A 16,536-nucleotide genomic window follows, 5' to 3' on the forward strand; every position below is an offset into this window, starting at 1 on the left:
ATGGTGCAGAATTCTGTTTCTTTTGGAGGAGTGGCAACTGAAGACCCCAACATGCACATAAGGAATTTTGTCGAGATCTGCAGCACTTTTAATATAATGGCGTGACTGATGAGGCTATCAAGTTGAGGCTTTTCCCATTCTCACTGAGGGACAAGGCTAAAGACTGGTTACATTCTGAACCAGCTGGGTCCATCACTACGTGGCAAGATCTTGCGCAAAAGTTTCTGGTGAAGTTTTATCCGATGGCAAAGACTGCTGCTATGAGGAGTGCTCTTACTCAGTTTGCGCAGCAACCTACAGAATCTATGTGCGAGGCTTGGGAACGCTACAAGGAAATGTTGAGAAAATGTCCACATCATGGAATGCCGGATTGGATGGTGATCACTGATTTCTATAATGGTTTGGGGGCCCAATCTCGGCCCATGCTCGATGCAGCAGCTGGAGGCGCCTTATAGGCTAAAAGCTATACTGAGGCGTATAATCTTATAGAGACGATGGCCGCAAATGAGCATCAAAACCCAACATAGATGTAATAACCCCAAAATTTTTCAACTTTTTGTAACCCTTGTGAATAGTGTTTTAGCTGAATGAAGAAACTTTTCACGCCACACTATGTAGGGGTTCTGTTATGGATATTCTGGGATATTATTAGTACTCTATGAAGTATATAAGTGTATGTAAAGATCGTCAGAATCCAATTCCGAACACTTTGGTTTTTCCCGGAAATCCACAAGATACGGAGAGAATTGAGTATAAGGTAACAGGATAAAAAGGATTTAAATTAAAGGATTATAATAGAGGATCATAAAAAGGAATATAATGTATTGAGAAAGGTTAAGGGAACCTAAGTAATAAGATCCCGGGTATGATCCTTCAAACGATAAACGAGAACGAAAGTTAAGCGAACCGTATAACAGATCAGCGGTCATTAGGCAAACGATTAGGAAGTTAATCAAAGGGATTAGTGGGAATGATGTCATCCAACCAATAGAAAGAGGACAAGGAAGGGAGGATGACATCATGAGGATGACATAGGCATGACATGGGAAGGAAGGAGGTGTGGTGGCTTTGTAACCACACAAATTCAAGGGCAAAAAGGTAATTGACTAAAGAAAACACAAAAACCAAGCAACCAAGCCAAGCAAAAATCATTTTCATCAAAAATCAAAAAGCAACCAAGGCTTTGTTCTTGAAGCTCTCGGCTTTTTACTATTCATTAGGCAAGAATTTTCAAAAATTCAAGATCCAAGCTTCCTAAATTGGTGAGTAAATTCCCTAATCATCTTCATGCTTAGTTAGGGCTATACCATGAGTTTAAGCCATCAATTCCTTCTCAATCTTCTTCATTTAATCAAAGAAGAAGACTATGAATAGTGTTTTCAAGTTTTTAACTTGAAGTTTTATTGTTTTTCTTGAAGATCCAAGCTTTCCTAAGACTTCTCAAAGCTTCTTAAGGCTTCCTAGCTCATCCCACCACTTCAAGGAAGGTATACCATCTCCAAACCCTAGATTCCTATATATTATAAGATGATTTTTATTAGTAGGATGATATTGTAGCTTGTTGTTGTGATTTAGAGTTTGGGATTTGGAATGGTAGTGAAATGGAATGGTAAATGTTGTAGTTTTGATTAAAAGAACTTAAGTATGATTAAAGTTAAGTTTAGGCATAAGTATGATGATTAAATTGAATTGGTTGGGGTTGTTATGATGAGATGAGGATGGATGTTGGTTGTATGTTGGATTTGAGGTTGGTTTGTGGTTGGTTTTGAATGGTTAAAAATTGGGAAATCGCGTAAACATAGCCGTCGTAACGTCCGATTTTCTTTGGACTGTTTTTGTGCATAGCATTAGGACCCGAGAACCCCCTGATAGATTATGACCACTGCCATGTTTAGATAGCTCATGTTACGAGCTTCGTTTTGATATGTAGTTCGTTCGATTCCGATGCACGGTTTAGGAGAAACGACCGTTTCAAGTAACGGCGTTTCGCGAACGAAACTTTTTCCCTCGCCTTACTTTGAAACATAGGTTAAAGACCAAAAAGGGTTAATTAATGTATGAAACATTTATGGTAAGTGTGTTAGGCAGTTGATAAGACACTCGCGAAGGAATCGCTTTAAAACTCATAAAGGTTAAATTATTAAAAATGGTGGAGCCGAGGGTACCCGAGTGACTTAAGCAAATCAGTGAGCGCAAAATAAGCGTTAGAGTCTAAGTTAGTTAAAGTATAGATTTACAAGTGATTTTGGTTTAATTCCAACTTACTTGTTGTTTGTAGGTTATCAGACTTGTCCCGAGCCTTTCTCACCCCCAAGTCGCTCAGGCAAGTATTCTATCCGTTATACTGTTGTTGTGATGTATACATTTGTATATGCATGATCTTGCGATAAATGCATATTGGTTATTTAGCAAATTCTTGCGATATATTGTAGCATGTGATATGGTATATATGCATGCCTGTTTCATATTCTTGAAATATATATCTGTTGGTTCAGTTGATAATACCTATGCTAGAGAATAGAGGTAACTTGCATATACCCTTAGTATAGGGACCCAAAGGTGAAAATATTTTCTAAAAACCGGGAGTCGAGGATCCCGAGTAATCTTGTATATATGGATATGGATATATATATATATATTTATATATATATATGGTTATAGTTTTCCAAACTATTAATCGAATAAGGTTTATTCGATAACTTTAACTTTATTTTATTATTGAATATTATTCTGAATATTCATTCGAGGGCTTATGACTCTTTTATATTATTATTGGATATTACTTGGATATTCATTTGAGGATGTATGACTCCTTTATTTTATGAATATTATTTATAATATTCATTCGAGATATTATGACTCCGCTTATTACTGCAATATATTCTTTATTTTATTAAAGAATAAGGTGTCAATAATCAAACTTATTTTCGATTATTCCAATAAAGATAATACTTTCATATAAGTATATCTTTGATTATTTAATACTCGTTTCAAGTATAAGTTTTAATACTTCTACTTCAATTATTTTTATAAAGATAATTCTTTGTGGGAATATTATTTAAATAATAATATTCAGTCATTTTCTAAATATTCTGGGGACTGATTTACTTCATTAAATCAGTTTTACTCCAAACACTCTTTAAAGTGTTTTCGAGTCTTCAAAATGATTTTTAAAAGTTAGAGCGGATCCCAAAACGCATTTTTATATTTAAGATCTTCCTTTTTAAGGGGATTTAAATACTCGCTCAAAACCTGGGGAATCCGGCTCTGTGGTGTGTTTTATATTCGCAACAAGGTTGCTGTTTTGTTAAATGAATTGATTACTTACCCAATATTCGGGAAGTAAAATTCTTGGAACAAGTTAATCCATTAACAGGCATCGCCTGGGAAATATCGGTGAGTTTTCCTTTCCAACTAGATACGACTTCTTGGTGAAGCCGTATCAACAAGTTTCTACTTGGGGAAAGGGGGAACGAGCTTTACGTTTCAGAGTCATGGATTTCATCTGAACTAGGAGTGGCATAAGTGGCCGAGTAGCGCCGGCCCAGCCTTATTATATTGGCCCAAATGGCCTGGAAGTTCCGTTAAGGCGGTCCATTCCTTAGGAGTTCAGTGTTCGGTTGACAAGTAAATCCGACAGGTTCTCCTCTACATGTAGAAAATGGTGGGGTTGCACTACTACGACTGATCATCGTAAGTGGTCTTCCTGGCGCGGCAAACTCCCGTAATGAGTTCATCATCCATTTGGATAATTCTGCAATACTACCCGTAGCATTTCGATTGAAAGGCTACTAATGGGTGGTTGCCGAAGCATTGACAGGGTCAAACATTTTTACTGGTGTATCCATTGAATGAAGTATCTCGTAACTTCATCTCTTTTCAAAATATTTCAAAGATCAAATATTTTCAAGTTTTATTTGTGGTCTCATCTATGGGATGACCTCGTGAATCTTATTATACTTTGAACGGTGATAGTTCAAGTAGCTTTATAAATGATATAAGTGTGGTGAAGTATTGGTAACTTCATTCCTTGTTTTTACTTATATCTAGTAAGTAATTATCTTACACACGATAAAGATTCTAGTAAGTATCCATTTAGATACTTGTATTATTGTTATCACTACATATTATCTTGCGAGCTGTAAGGCTCACTCTTGCTTTATTTCTTCATCACACAACAACAGTTAGGAGAGATGGCCAGACTCCAGCAGACCCAGCGCAAGCGCGTGGGAAGCGTCCCGCGTCTTCCCGATGATGTTGTGGCTGCTATAGCTGCAGAGGTAGATCTATTGGTAGATCAGGCATTCTATTTTTGAGAATCAATTATGTATAATTATAACTTGTGGCAGATAATGGCAATTAACTGTAAATTTATCAAGTAATCATTTTGGGTTGTAATAACTTTTAAATGGTGGATTCAAAGACTTGTACTTATTTCAATTTCATCTCTGAGACTATAACGAGTTGTGGTGTGTGTTAGTGTGGGGTCACAGCATGAGGTTATTTATTATTAATTAAGTGAAGTGATATTATGGAAAGAAAGACCGTGACAACCCGGATTCCCGACCCCGGATCTGGGGGTGTTACAGAAATGGTATCAGAGCTAAGCGTTATAAACCTCAGAGATGATGCGTCGATATAATAACAAACTCACAAAGATAATAAGAACTCTTGCCAAGTTCATGGTCGGACTACTTAAAGTAGTGCTGACAGTTAAAACCCTTACGGGAACCCTTATAAGTATCATGATAGTAACTTAGCTCGTTTAATGTGTAGGCGCCTGAGATAGAGGACCCTGAGATGTTCGAGCGTGAGCATGATGAGGCATTGCTAGATGTTGAGGATCAGGAGGAGCCTGAGATGGAGGAGGATGAGGAGGACCCCTCAGAGGAGCCTGAGACGGAGGTCATTGCTATTTCAGATGAGGAGGACCCCTCAGAGGAGTCAGAGACAGAGGTTATTGCTATTCCACATGAGGAGGACCCGGATGAGGTCCCAGTAGCTGAGGAGCGTGTTGGACCTATGGTAGTGTATGCTGGTATTCCATTACCCACACTTCCGGTGGTCAGAGCCCCTACCCCTCCACCACTATCTTGGATTCCCGATGATGACAGCTCAGAGACCCATACTTCCGAGCCTAGGCAGACCGATGAGGCACCCTCAGCGGCTCCGGATTCACCACCTCTTGACCCTGCCCACAGGCAGTCTTCGTTAGCTCATGGATATGTCCAGGATGTATTGAGGACCCGAGTGGCTGTTGCCGAGGGCCGACTAGATGAGGCCAGGAGGGAGTTGGATGCAGAGAGGGCGGGTAGGCGTACCCGAGCTTATGAGACTAGGGCTTCTATACCCCGATCCTTGAGGAGGGAGCTTACGGGGATAGAGCTCACGTCCCGAGCGAGACTCAGATCTCTCCAGGGGGACAGGCATGGTAGGATCTCCAGGCGGCAGGCCGACTATATCTTCCGTCGTGCGATGGAAAGGGTTTGGGAGCTGACCCGCTCCGGGGTGTGATTCAGGATTGATGATGGAATAGTCTAGTTGTCTAGTTAGCCGAGGCCTTAGTAAGAGCCAATTTTCCGGGATAGTTGACTTGTATATAGCATCCCTTTTTCTGACTAGACAGATAGACTCTTGTGTATCACTTTTGGGATAGATGACTGTAGCACTGTTGTACTTTTGACCAGATCAAACTATGTATTTCTCGCATTATGTATATATTTGTTTCCTTTCGGTTCAGTTCCATAGTGACGGGATCACTGTTTTATCGTTATTATTACTGCACTTCGTATTAGAACTTTCTTAAAATAATAGAATTGCGATATACGTTCTCCCCATTATAAGAGCTGTGCAAGGCACAATGTTGTATATGATTGTGACCTAACGTTGAATTTTCCCAATAATTGTTTTTATTATTATCAGAATCATGCCGCCAAGAAAGATTGGAACTAGGGCGAACCCTGGATCTGAGGACCAGGGAAGCCATAATCAGGACAATAGAAACCAAGAACACAGTGAAGAGGAAGATGAGGATTATGTGGAACAGGATGACTCCCTGTATGAAGAGGAAGAGGAAACATATGATGTTGAGGGATTTGAGATAGAGGCTGAAGAAGGAGAAACCGAGGTTGAGCAACCAGTACCAAACCCAGGCATGGATCCCATGAGCCAGTTCATGCAACTCCTAAGGCAGAATTTGGAACGTCAACCCAACCCACCCCCTCAAGGAAGTAACAATGCAGTGGCAAACTCTTTCAGGGCTTTTAAGTCCCTTAAGCCCCCTGAGTTCCACGGATCAGCCGACCCAGTTGAGGCAAGAGCATGGTTAAAGGAAATGGAGAAATCTTTCGAGATTTTGAGTACCGAGGAGGCACAGAAGACTGTATTTGCTACCTACCTTCTGAAAGGAGAAGCTAACTACTGGTGGGAGGCCAAGAAAAACATGGAGACATATGCTATTATAACCTGGGAGAGATTTAGTCAGTTGTTTCTGGGAAAGTATTTCCCGAGGTTTATGGAAAACCAGATGGAGCTCAAGTTCTTGGAGCTAAAGCAGAATAACTTGTCTGTAGCAGAGTACGAGGCGAAATTTACTGAGTTATCAAGGTTTGTGCCGGAGTTTGTGAGCACCGAGGAAAAGAAAGCTAGGAGGTTTCAGCAGGGACTGAAACCGTGGATTCAGAATAGGGTGGCAATCCTTGAGCTTACGGACTATGCCACTCTGGTGCAAAAGGCAATGATTGTAGAAGCCGGAAGTGAACAGATGCAGAAGGAAAGAGAGAAGAAGGGAATAAAGAGGAAAAGTATGAGCATGGGTGGGGGTTCAGCAGGAAGGAGCTTCCCAACTAGATTTAATCAAGGATCAGTGTCCCTACCGGGAAAGAACACTGGGTTTAAGCGGCCAATGAGCATGAATGTGAGCCAGAGCGGCCAGAAGTCAAGAATGTCTTATTCCAACCAGTCTCGACCCCCATTGCCAACCTGTAACACTTGTGGAAGAATGCATTCTGGGGAATGTAAGGGAAAGCCAGTAACCTGCTTTAAGTGTGGGCAAGTGGGCCACTATTCTCACAAATGCCCTTCGTCAGCCCCTGCCGTCATTCCAACCACCACTTGTCATCAGTGCGGACGCCCAGGTCATTGGAAGAGGGAATGCCCAATGAACAAACCAGCAGCTTCGGGAGCAAGCAGGGCTGCTTCTAATAAGCCACCTACTGCGAGGACTTTCAACATGACAGTCCAGGATGCTATGAAAGATTCAGATGTGATAGCAGGTACCCTTTCTCTAAATTCAGTCAGTGCAAATGTTTTATTTGATTCGGGAGCAACTAAATCTTTTATATCAAAGGACCTTGCGCGTAAGTTAAGACTTAAGGCTGAACCCTTGATAGAACCCTTACAAGTAGAAATAGCCAATCATGAAATTATTCCTGTTAACCAGATTCACCCCGCCTGTGAGATAGGCATAGGGGAGCAATCTTTCAGTGTTGATCTGATTCCTTTTAAATTAGGGGAGTTTGATGTGATTTTGGGAATGGACTGGCTATCTAGCAACGATGCTCAGATAGACTGTAAAGGGAAGAAAGTTAAGTTAAATATCCCCGGGAAGAAAGAAGTTATATTTAGAGGAAAGAGGCAGACGCAGAAATTTTTGACTATGGCCCAGGCCAAAAGGATGCTACAAAAAGGAAGTGAGGCTTACCTAGCCTATGTGGTGGACACGCAGAAGGAGGTGCCCAACTTACGAGATATTCCAGTAGTCAACGAATTTGAAGATGTATTCCCACAAGACCTTTCGGGATTACCACCCGATAGAGTGATTGAATTTGCTATTGAGTTGGCCCCAGGGACGGCGCCAGTTTCAAAAGCACCTTACCGGTTAGCCCCGTTAGAAATGAAGGAATTAGCTATCCAATTGCAGGAACTCTTGGATAAGGGTATGATAAGACCCAGTGTGTCTCCGTGGGGAGCACCAGTTTTATTTGTTAAGAAGAAAGATGGGAGCATGAGGTTGTGCATAGACTATCGAGAGTTGAACAAGCTAACCATAAAGAACAGGTACCCATTGCCTAGAATAGACGATCTGTTCGACCAGCTAAAGGATGCTGTTTATTTTTCCAAGATCGACCTGAGAACTGGATATCACCAACTAAAGATTAAACCCGAAGATATTTCCAAGACAGCGTTCCGTACCAGGTATGGGCATTATGAGTTCTTGGTAATGTCCTTTGGATTAACCAACGCCCCAACGGCTTTCATGGATTTAATGAATAGAGTATTTAAGAAGTACTTGGACAAGTGTGTGATAGTTTTTATCGATGATATTTTGATCTACTCAAGGACTGAGGCAGAACATGCAGAGCATTTGAGGATAGCTCTAGGAATACTCAGAGAGGAACAGTTATATGCCAAATTCTCGAAGTGTGAATTCTGGCGGAATGAAGTACAGTTTTTAGGACATGTGATCAATAAAGAAGGAGTATTGGTCGACCCCTCCAAGATAGAGGCGGTCTCAAATTGGGAAAGGCCAACCACACCCACAGAGGTAAGGAGTTTCATAGGATTGGCCGGCTACTATCGTAGATTTGTACAGGACTTTGCGAAGATCGCAGCCCCTTTGACTCGACTTACTCGTAAGACAGAGAAGTTTGAATGGACGGAGAAATGCGAGAACAGTTTTCAGGAATTAAAGAAAAGGTTGATAACGGCTCCGGTATTGGCATTGCCGGACGGAAAAGGAGATTTTGTGATATATAGTGACGCGTCGCACAAAGGATTAGGATGTGTGCTTATGCAGCACGGTAAAGTTATTGTGTATGCGTCGAGACAACTGAAGGAATACGAGGTTAGATATCCTACTCATGACCTTGAGCTCGCGGCAATAGTATTTGCTTTAAAAATTTGGAGGCACTACTTGTATGGAGAGAAGTGCGAGATTTTCACAGACCATAAGAGCCTCAAGTACATATTTACGCAGAAAGAGCTCAACATGCGCCAGAGGAGATGGTTAGAACTAATCAAGGACTATGATTGTGAGATTCTCTATCATCCAGGGAAAGCCAATATGGTGGCTGATGCCCTTAGTAGAAAGGAAAGACTCAGAATGATAACGACTTCGGAAGAATTAATGAGAGATTTTGAGAGAATGGAAATAGAAGTAAAGGTAATCGGAACCGGAACTGAAAAGCTTTTTGAGATCTCAATGCAGCCAGAGTTATTGGAAAAGATCAGATTGTGCCAGGAGAAAATAATGAATGAAGGCAGAGAGTCAATGACTGGAGAGGAGATCCATACTGAGAAAGATGATAAAGGGATAATGAGGTACTCCTAATGAATTTGGGTTCCGAATGTTCAAGAACTTAAAGATGAGATTTTGGATGAAAGCCATAGTTCAAGGTATTCCATTCACCCAGGAAGTACCAAGATGTATAGGGATTTGAAGGAATATTACTGGTGGCCCAACATGAAGAGGGACGTAGCAGAATGGGTAAACAAGTGTTTGACTTGCCAAAGAGTAAAGGCAGAGCACCAGAGACCCAGTGGACTTTTGCGACCCCTGGAGATTCCCGAATGGAAATGGGAACAGATAGCGATGGATTTTGTTGTAGGCTTGCCAAGGACGAAAGCCAATCACGACGCCATTTGGGTAATTATAGACCGACTGACAAAGTCAGCTCATTTCATTCCTATCAATGAGAGATACACAGTCGATAGACTTGTGGACATTTACCTTAAGGAAATAGTGACGCGACATGGAGTCCCAGCATCCATTGTCTCAGACCGAGACCCTAGGTTCAACTCCAGATTTTGGAGGAGCTTTCAGGAGTGTGCGGGGACCAAGTTAAATATGAGTACCGCGTACCATCCCCAAACGGATGGACAGAGTGAAAGGACCATCCAGACACTAGAGGATATGTTGAGAGTCTGTGCAATAGACCTTAAAGGAAGTTGGGATGATCACTTGCCGTTGATCGAGTTTTCTTATAACAATAGCTTTCATGCTAGCATCGGAATGCCGCCTTATGAGGCCCTGTATGGAAGAAGGTGTCGATCTCCCTTATACTGGGATGAAGTAGGAGAGCGGAAGATGCTCGGACCCGAAGTGGTCCAAAGGACCAAAGATATAGTGGATCTTATCCGAGGGCGACTTGTAGCAGCCCAAGACAGACAAAAGAAATATACAGACCTAGCCCGAAAGGACAAGGAATATGAAGTAGGGGACTTAGTACTGCTGAAAGTATCCCCTTGGAAGGGATTAATGAGGTTCGGAAAGAAAGGAAAACTAAGCCCAAGATATATTGGACCTTTTGAGATATTAAGACGGATTGGAAAGTTAGCTTACGAGCTAGCCCTACCCCCTAATTTGCAACAAGTTCATAATGTGTTCCATGTTTCAATGCTAAGGAGGTATCATCGGGATGCCAGGCACATAGTGGAGTACGAGCAGGTGGATATGCAGCCAGATCTAACTTACGTGGAGAAGCCAGTAAGGATTATGGATAAGAAGGAGCAGGTGCTTCGGAACAAAGTGATCAAGCTAGTCAGAGTACTATGGCAGAATCATAATGTGGAAGAATCAACTTGGGAACTAGAGAGCACAATGCTAGAAAAGTACCCCCATTTGTTTTCTGTTTGATTCCGGGACGAAATCCTTTTAAGGAGGGGAGACTGTAATAACCCCAAAATTTTTCAACTTTTTGTAACCCTTGTGAATAGTGTTTTAGCTGAATGAAGAAACTTTTCACGCCACACTATGTAGGGGTTCTGTTATGGATATTCTGGGATATTATTAGTACTCTATGAAGTATATAAGTGTATGTAAAGATCGTCAGAATCCAATTCCGAACACTTTGGTTTTTCCCGGAAATCCACAAGATACGGAGAGAATTGAGTATAAGGTAACAGGATAAAAAGGATTTAAATTAAAGGATTATAATAGAGGATCATAAAAAGGAATATAATGTATTGAGAAAGGTTAAGGGAACCTAAGTAATAAGATCCCGGGTATGATCCTTTAAACGATAAACGAGAACGAAAGTTAAGCGAACCGTATAACAGATCAGCGGTCATTAGGAAAACGATTAGGAAGTTAATCAAAGGGATTAGTGGGAATGATGTCATCCAACCAATAGAAAGAGGACAAGGAAGGGAGGATGACATCATGAGGATGACATAGGCATGACATGGGAAGGAAGGAGGTGTGGTGGCTTTGTAACCACACAAATTCAAGGGCAAAAAGGTAATTGACTAAAGCAAGCACAAAAACCAAGCAACCAAGCCAAGCAAAAATCATTTTCATCAAAAATCAAAAAGCAACCAAGGCTTTGTTCTTGAAGCTCTCGGCTTTTTACTATTCATTAGGCAAGAATTTTCAAAAATTCAAGATCCAAGCTTCCTAAATTGGTGAGTAAATTCCCTAATCATCTTTATGCTTAGTTAGGGCTATACCATGAGTTTAAGCCATCAATTCCTTCTCAATCTTCTTCATTTAATCAAAGAAGAAGACTATGAATAGTGTTTTCAAGTTTTTTAACTTGAAGTTTTATTGTTTTTCTTGAAGATCCAAGCTTTCCTAAGACTTCTCAAAGCTTCTTAAGGCTTCCTAGCTCATCCCACCACTTCAAGGAAGGTATACCATCTCCAAACCCTAGATTCCTATATATTATAAGATGATTTTTATTAGTAGGATGATATTGTAGCTTGTTGTTGTGATTTAGAGTTTGGGATTTGGAATGGTAGTGAAATGGAATGGTAAATGTTGTGGTTTTGATTAAAAGAACTTAAGTATGATTAAAGTTAAGTTTAGGCATAAGTATGATGATTAAATTGAATTGGTTGGGGTTGTTATGATGAGATGAGGATGGATGTTGGTTGTATGTTGGATTTGAGGTTGGTTTGTGGTTGGTTTTGAATGGTTAAAAATTGGGAAATCGCGTAAACATAGCCGTCGTAACGTCCGATTTTCTTTGGACTGTTTTTGTGCATAGCATTAGGACCCGAGAACCCCCTGATAGATTATGACCACTGCCATGTTTAGATAGCTCATGTTACGAGCTTCGTTTTGATATGTAGTTCGTTCGATTCCGATGCACGGTTTAGGAGAAACGACCGTTTCAAGTAACGGCGTTTCGCGAACGAAACTTTTTCCCTCGCCTTACTTTGAAACATAGGTTAAAGACCAAAAAGGGTTAATTAATGTATGAAACATTTATGGTAAGTGTGTTAGGCAGTTGGTAAGACACTCGCGAAGGAATCGCTTTAAAACTCGTAAAGGTTAAATTATTAAAAATGGTGGAGCCGAGGGTACCCGAGTGACTTAAGCAAATCAGTGAGCGCAAAACAAGCGTTAGAGTCTAAGTTAGTTAAAGTATAGATTTACAAGTGATTTTGGTTTAATTCCAACTTACTTGTTGTTTATAGGTTATCAGACTCGTCCCGAGCCTTTCTCACCCCCAAGTCGCTCAGGCAAGTATTCTATCCGTTATACTGTTGTTGTGATGTATACATTTGTATATGCATGATCTTGCGATAAATGCATATTGGTTATTTAGCAAATTCTTGCGATATATTGTAGCATGTGATATGGTATATATGCATGCCTGTTTCATATTCTTGAAATATATATATCTGTTGGTTCAGTTGATAATACCTATGCTAGAGAATAGAGGTAACTTGCATATACCCTTAGTATAGGGACCCAAAGGTGAAAATATTTTCTAAAAACCGGGAGTCGAGGATCCCGAGTAATCTTGTATATATGGATATGGATATATATATATATTTATATATATATATGGTTATAGTTTTCCAAACTATTAATCGAATAAGGTTTATTCGATAACTTTAACTTTATTTTATTATTGAATATTATTCTGAATATTCATTCGAGGGCTTATGACTCTTTTATATTATTATTGGATATTACTTGGATATTCATTTGAGGATGTATGACTCCTTTATTTTATGAATATTATTTATAATATTCATTCGAGGTATTATGACTCCGCTTATTACTGCAATATATTCTTTATTTTATTAAAGAATAAGGTGTCAATAATCAAACTTATTTTCGATTATTCCAATAAAGATAATACTTTCATATAAGTATATCTTTGATTATTTAATACTCGTTTCAAGTATAAGTTTTAATACTTCTACTTCAATTATTTTTATAAAGATAATTCTTTGTGGGAATATTATTTAAATAATAATATTCAGTCATTTTCTAAATATTCTGGGGACTGATTTACTTCATTAAATCAGTTTTACTCCAAACACTCTTTAAAGTGTTTTCGAGTCTTCAAAATGATTTTTAAAAGTTAGAGCGGATCCCAAAACTCATTTTTATATTTAAGATCTTCCTTTTTAAGGGGATTTAAATACTCGCTCAAAACCTGGGGAATCCGGCTCTGTGGTGTGTTTTATATTCGTAACAAGGTTGCTGTTTTGTTAAATGAATTGATTACTTACCCAATATTCGGGAAGTAAAATTCTTGGAACAAGTTAATCCATTAACAGGCATCGCCTGGGAAATATCGGTGAGTTTTCCTTTCCAACTAGATACGACTTCTTGGTGAAGCCGTATCAACAAGTTTCTACTTGGGGAAAGGGGGAACGAGCTTTACGTTTCAGAGTCATGGATTTCATCCGAACTAGGAGTGGCATAAGTGGCCGAGTAGCGTCGGCCCAGCCTTATTATATTGGCCCAAATGGCCTGGAAGTTCCGCTAAGGCGGTCCATTCCTTAGGAGTTCAGTGTTCGGTTGACAAGTAAATCCGACAGGTTCTCCTCTACATGTAGAAAATGGTGGGGTTGCACTACTATGACTGATCATCGTAAGTGGTCTTCCTGGCGCGGCAAACTCCCGTAATGAGTTCATCATCCATTTGGATAATTCTGCAACACTACCCGTAGCATTTCGATTGAAAGGCTACTAATGGGTGGTTGCCGAAGCATTGACAGGGTCAAACATTTTTACTGGTGTATCCATTGAATGAAGTATCTCGTAACTTCATCTCTTTTCAAAATATTTCAAAGATCAAATATTTTCAAGTTTTATTTGTGGTCTCATCTATGGGATGACCTCGTGAATCTTATTATACTTTGAACGGTGATAGTTCAAGTAGCTTTATAAATGATATAAGTGTGGTGAAGTATTGGTAACTTCATTCCTTGTTTTTACTTATATCTAGTAAGTAATTATCTTACACACGATAAAGATTCTAGTAAGTATCCATTTAGATACTTGTATTATTGTTATCACTACATATTATCTTGCGAGCTGTAAGGCTCACTCTTGCTTTATTTCTTCATCACACAACAACAGTTAGGAGAGATGGCCAGACTCCAGCAGACCCAGCGCAAGCGCGTGGGAAGCGTCCCGCGTCTTCCCGATGATGTTGTGGCTGCTATAGCTGCAGAGGTAGATCTATTGGTAGATCAGGCATTCTATTTTTGAGAATCAATTATGTATAATTATAACTTGTGGCAGATAATGGCAATTAACTGTAAATTTATCAAGTAATCATTTTGGGTTGTAATAACTTTTAAATGGTGGATTCAAAGACTTGTACTTATTTCAATTTCATCTCTGAGACTATAACGAGTTGTGGTGTGTGTTAGTGTGGGGTCACAGCATGAGGTTATTTATTATTAATTAAGTGAAGTGATATTATGGAAAGAAAGACCGTGACAACCCGGATCCCCGACCCCGGATCTGGGGGTGTTACATCAGAGGATGACGTCAGGCAAGGTAGCAGGTATTCTGGAAGTTGATGCAGCCACCGCTATTGCAGCCCAGCTCCAAGCGCTATCAATGAAGGTTGATTCTTTGGCTACATATGGAGTTAATCAAATAGCTATGGTTTGTGAGCTTTGTGCAGGTTCTCATGCTACGGATCAGTGTTCTCTGGTCAACGAATCTGTTTAGTATGTTAATAATTATCAGCGACAACCGCAGCCTGTGCCAGCGACCTATCATCCTAACAACAGAAATCATCCAAATTTTAGCTGGGGGAATAATCAGAATGCTATTCAGCCACCATATCAGCAAGGAGTGAGTAAACAGTTTAACCCACCTGGATTCCAGCAACCACAGCAGTATGCTACAAGGCAATCATATCCTCAACAGGAAATTACGGCTGCACCTACTAGTGCTGATTTTGAGGAACTTAAGCTGTTGTGCAAGAGTCAGGCGGTTTCTATCAAGACCTTGGAAAATCAAATCGGTCAATTAGCCAATGCAGTGCTCAATCGTCAACCTGGCACTCTTCCCAGTGACACGGAAGTACCAGGCAGGAAGGAAGCTAAAGAGCAAGTCAAGGCTATTACCTTAAGGTCTGGAAAAGTTGCTGATGCTGAAAAGGCAAAAGAAGGAGAAGCTGAAATTAGAGATGAAGAATCCAAGCAAAAGGAGAAAGCGGCGGAACCAAGGAAGACTACTGTTGAACACACTCTTCCTGAGGCTAATACAGGGGAGAAACAGCTCTATCCTTCACCACCTTTTCCTAAAAGATTGCAGCAACAAAAGCTGGATAGACAGTTCGGGAAGTTTCTGGAGGTGTTCAAGAAACTTCACATCAATATACCTTTCGCTGAGGCTCTGGAGCAAATGCCTAGTTATGCGAAGTTTATGAAGAGTATTCTTTCAAGGAAGGTGAAACTGGATGACCTGGAAACCGTTGCTCTCACGGAAGAATGCAGCGCTGTTCTGCAGCAAAAGTTACCACCAAAACTGAAAGATCCAGGAAGCTTCACCATTCCTTGCACCATTGGCAATCTGACTTTTGACAAGTGCCTTTGTGATTTGGGAGCAAGCATTAATCTGATGCCGTTGTCGATCTTTAAAAAGTTGGATCTGCCTGATCCAAAACCCACATACATGTCTCTACAATTGGCTGATCGTTCCATTACTTACCCAAGGGGCATAGTTGAGGATGTGCTCGTCAAGGTGGATAAGCTCTTCTTTCCTGCAGATTTTGTTATTCTGGATTTTGAGGAAGATAAGAAGGTTCCCATAATTTTGGGAAGGCCTTTCTTGGCTACTGGCCGTACCTTGATAGATGTGCAAAAAGGTGAACTTACTATGCGGGTACAAGATCAGGATGTGACCTTCAACGTATTCAAGGCAATGAAATTCCCTACAGAAGATGAGGAGTGCTTAAAAGTAGATGTGATTGATTCTGCGATTACTTCGGAACTCGATCGCATGCTAATATCTGATGTATTGGAAAAGGCCTTAGTGGGGGATTTTGACAGCGATGATGAAGATGGCAACGAGCAATTACAATATCTGAACGCTTCTCCCTGGAAGCGAAAGCTGGACATGCCGTTTGAATCTCTTGGTACTTCTGACCTCAAGAATGCTGAAGGAAAACTCAAACCATCAATAGAGGAAGCACCTACCTTGGAGCTCAAGCCATTACCTGAACACTTGAGGTATGCTTTTTTATGTGATTCATCTACGTTACCTGTTATTATTTCATCTGACCTTTCAGGTAGTGAGGAAGACAAGCTCTTAAGGATTTTGAGAGAATT

At 40.3% G+C, this 16,536-nt stretch overlaps 1 non-coding gene across 1 annotated transcript; it reads right to left on the reverse strand.

The window, feature by feature from the left end:
• Positions 1–257: 257 nt before the first annotated feature.
• Positions 258–364, reverse strand: LOC141715632 (small nucleolar RNA R71). The gene has a single exon (XR_012572388.1). It is a non-coding gene; the product is annotated as a small nucleolar RNA R71 (small nucleolar RNA).
• Between the last annotated feature and the right edge of the window lie 16,172 nt (positions 365–16,536).

This window comes from Apium graveolens, chromosome 3 (assembly GCF_009905375.1).
Source record: "Apium graveolens cultivar Ventura chromosome 3, ASM990537v1, whole genome shotgun sequence".
NCBI lineage: Eukaryota > Viridiplantae > Streptophyta > Magnoliopsida > Apiales > Apiaceae > Apium > Apium graveolens.